The sequence below is a fragment of the Fukomys damarensis genome, unplaced genomic scaffold, assembly GCF_012274545.1.
Source record: "Fukomys damarensis isolate Sample0158 unplaced genomic scaffold, DMR_v1.0_HiC HiC_scaffold_8, whole genome shotgun sequence".
NCBI lineage: Eukaryota > Metazoa > Chordata > Mammalia > Rodentia > Bathyergidae > Fukomys > Fukomys damarensis.
Genome location: NW_022900920.1, coordinates 30,816,279 through 30,820,379, shown reverse-complemented (window position 1 = coordinate 30,820,379; position 4,101 = coordinate 30,816,279). Strand labels below are relative to the sequence as shown.

Below are 4,101 nucleotides of genomic sequence, written 5' to 3'. Positions count from 1 at the left end.
AAGGTGTCCTGGCCCTGGTCTTCTACATGTCCTTCACTAAATCTTTCTAATTCCCTCTTTGGTTCAGTCTTTTCCAGGTCCCCTGGCTGCCTGTCCTGTCTGTGGACCTCCTTTTTCTAGAACACTTCTCACATTCCCTTCCCCTTCCTACAGGCAGCTAAGTTAGATAGAAATTAATATGCAGTCAGAGAAGGGACTGGGCTCTCAAGGAAGTCTGCAAAAAATAAAGACATCAAAATTGTGACTGGAGGTGCATTCGGTAAAGACCAGGTCTCAAGACCGAGATGTGATAGCCAGGCCTGCAGGCCTCCCTAAGGCATAAACAGTAACTTGGAATTATTCTATAATTAGCACCACCTGGTCCACTATGTCCAGCTAGGCATCAGTCACCCAGATGGGTGAGCAGCGCATCCAGACCCATCCCTTCCTAAAACTGCCTTTGTTCTGTGCATGTACCCTCGCTACGTAACTCATTTCCCTATTGGATCAATATTAGCTAATCAGGGGCTGGGGATTTAGCTCAGGGGTTCTGCTGCCCGCCTCACAAATACAATGTCCTGAGTTCGATTCCCAGAATAATAAAAAAATACTAGCTAAGCAGCTGTACTTGTAAACCCATCGGTTGATTATAGTTTGACCCACAAGGCAAGCGGCAGAACCAAGCCAAATCCCCAGCCCCACGTTGTGACTTTGCTGTATAACTACCCCTGACAAAGGGTCTCATTGACAACCCACTCAGGAACCTCCTATCAAGAGCTATCTCTAAATTAACCTTTCCTACTCTTAACCTCTGTTTCTTAAAATTCAGTCTTCAGTTTTGGGGTCACAAAGTCAGCACATCTGATATCCAGCAGGCTGCAAGTTATACTTCTCCTACATCACCTCCACGGGCAGGTAGCCCTCTGAGAAAGCCTCTCATCCCCACTGTGCATCCTCAGTGATTACCGTTGACAGCCTGTTGCTACATTAGGAAAATGACACCCAAACCTGGAAAACAGAACCTAAGCCCAGCCATGCCTGTGGAGGGTTCGTGGCCCATTATCCCAGGTCTTTCATTATCTCCCTGCCTCAATGAGCAAGTAGATTTTAGGTCACTAAAGACATGGGAATGTTTGCTAGGCTTTATCTAATGGTTCATGAAAACTACAGGGGAAATCTATATTCCAGATCATTTTTCAGTAAACTGAGAGTGAAAAGTACATTTCCAGTGTGGTATGTGATGAAAGTAAAATATAAACTCACATACAGGGAGACTTCTGGATATTAACAACTTAAAGTCAGAGGTGTAAGCCAGCAAATGCATGTTTCTGAACTATAGATTTTTCTGAGTACTTGTTTCTGAAGTTCTTTGAAAATCTGGCCAATTAGTTCCATTTTAATATACCAGTTCACATAAGAAGCAAGTCAGAACATCTCCAAATGGTTGTTTTCCTTTACATAGCCAGCAAAAATACAGCTCAAAGCATAGGTCATAATGGTAAAAAGATTTGGGAGCAGCTGATTTTAGGGACTCATAAAAACAACTCACCCTTCTGCCCCAAGGCATAAAGAATGTGCAGAGTCTGCACTGTGCTTCCAGTGATGTGACAATCATCCTGCCTTTTTTCGGTGAGATTAACTCATGCCAGAGGACAAGAAAAACAATGGTGTAAAGCTTGAGATCTGTGGTTTGGTAAGGGGAATAACACCTATATTACAATATTATGAATTCTCTCTTGATTTTGTAAATTCCTTGAGGTTAGCTTATATTATTTTCTTAAAAATTTAGGAGCAGAATATATATTAATTATATGTGGAAGCACTGAGTTCTCTGCTGCTTGCAGTTCAATTTGGGATTGTCTAGATCATAGCATCTTTTTAAAAAAATTTTTGGAGATATATGAAGAACTATATTTGTGTGTTGCATTTTCTTAATTCAGTTAGGAAATGGTGAACATGAAATGCAGTCAAAATATACAGTGAATGTTTAAAAATGTATTAAGTAAAACCCATTGCCACTTACTCCCCCTCACAACATCCCCCCCTTGCTGCGAACACGCTCATCTCCTTCTTCTTCCCCCTTTCCGAAGCAGTTGTGAAAGTCCTCTTTCGCGTCTTCAGGAGGTGTGGTAATTCAGGGAATGCTGCTGCCCAGTGTCACGCAACAGGAAGGCAGTCTCATAAAAACATGGCGTGTCTTCCTCTACCTTATTCACTAGATCTGACACCATGCGGCTTCTGTCTCTTTTCCAAAGTCAAAATGACCATGATAGGTAAGCATTTTGAGTCCATTCAGGATGTGGAAGGAGCCATAACAGTGCAACTAAAGACACTACATGAATGAGCGTTACTGGGTTTTGCGGTGCTGGGGTCTCCTTCTAGAGGTGGTCTTTAGGTTCTTTCTGTTCTGAACAAAGAATTGGTCAAGACAAGCACAGAAGATAGTGAGGTTTTACACTTACTGAAAGTGTGGAAAGAAACATGCTCTGCAGAGAGAATTGCAGGCCAAAGAAAAGGTAAGAATGAGATAAGTAAGGGTAAGAAAAGAAGTCTGCTGTAAATGGTGAGAGCAGACCACCAAGAGCGAGAGCACACGTGGCCATGAGGAAAATGACAACCACCTCTGGTCTCTCCCACTCCTCTGGGTGAAGTGGTCTAGACCATTGTATCAAAAACCTACGTAGGATCTCTGACGAGAATTTACGACACACTCTGATCGGTTCCACCTGCAAGGCTTTGGGACCTGTTTGTTTCAACCATTTGTTCTGGAATTTTGCGAAGGGCAGATTACGCCCACTTCCCCAGCCAGTTTGCCGCACCCTGATCTCCTGCCTCGAGCACTTCTAGAACTGCTTCAGAAAGTAGGATGGTGGGATAAGTGTGCGCGAAACAAGGGAGATTAATGGCAATGTGTTTTGCTGTAATTTAAAAAAAAATTTTAAACTTATTTTTAGGTCACATTGCATGTATTCTTAACAATTTACTTCCTAGATATCTACCACTGTTTCAGGTATGTCTCATTTATTCTTTTTTTAATTGAGTTTATTGGTACAATCTAGGTCTACAATACAGTTACATTCATTACTGGGATCCTGTACCTTCACATGACAGGTTTTAGTTCTCATTTTTTCCCCCTTGTCATTTATTCTTGTTTAATTTTCCAATTTCTACCACATGGATACTATTATCCCCATTTTACAGACGAGGAGACTGAGGCACAGAGACACTGCATTACCAAGCAGATAAAATCTGGGGCCAGGACTTGAACCTAGAAAATTCGACTCTAGATCACTGTGTTGTGTTCAGGTTCTGTATTTACATATAAAATCACTCCTGGCCATTTCTAAGACATTGTTATAAGCAGTTCATAAAGAGTTTGGACACTTCTAAAGGCCATTCATTCAACCGGGCTTCGGCTGCAAACACTGGCCAGGGATAATTCCCGACCTGCATGTGCCGCAGGTGTTACCCAGCGGCCTCACCCAGATCTCCACCCAGGTGAGTTCTACTCCTCACATTGCCACACCTGATTTTGGGATAAGGATCCTCACTGCTCGGGGTCTGCAGCAGGCAGAGCGTCATCCCAACTGGGACCCACTGGGCTGTGGTTAGCAATGTCTCCTAACAAACTTCTGTAGGCTACAGTTTCTCTCAACTTTGATTTAAGAAAATGCGAAGCCGCGCCACAGGCTGCCTGCTGCTCCGGAAACCAGGCCCAACACCGCCCTTGGGGCCTGCGCCAGCCCTCGCCCACAGCCACGGCTTCCGGTCACGCGGGCGGGGTTGCGCCTGCGCAGTGGGGCGCGGGAGACTGACAGGAGCTGGGGCGGGGGTTAGACGGCCTTCTGCGGTGCAAGTAACCGGGAAGCAGAAAGGAAGGAGGAGACTGAGGACCAAGCGAAGGGCAGCATTGGTCGGAAGCGCTCCCCCACCAGGAACGGTTTGTCTTTCTCAAACTCAAGGCCGCCCTTCTGAAGCTACACCGACTGACTCGGCCACGCGTGCGCAGTCCCGCGGCTCTCTAGCAATGGGCGGGGAAAAGCCGCGCGCCCGCGACAGCCAATCGTGCCAATCCCGCTTCTTGGCTCCCGCCCTTGCGGTTCCCGCCCCGTCCCAACGCCG

At 45.5% G+C, this 4,101-nt stretch overlaps 1 protein-coding gene across 1 annotated transcript in view; it reads left to right on the top strand.

Moving 5' to 3' along the window:
* The first annotated feature begins 3,763 nt into the window (after positions 1 to 3,763).
* Sfr1 (SWI5 dependent homologous recombination repair protein 1) overlaps positions 3,764 to 4,101 on the top strand; it is a 3,762-nt gene continuing 3,424 nt past the window's right edge. Inside the window, exon 1 of the mRNA XM_010626477.1 lies at positions 3,764 to 3,919. The gene's annotated coding sequence lies outside the window, so the exon portion shown is untranslated. The remainder of the gene's footprint in view (positions 3,920 to 4,101) is intronic.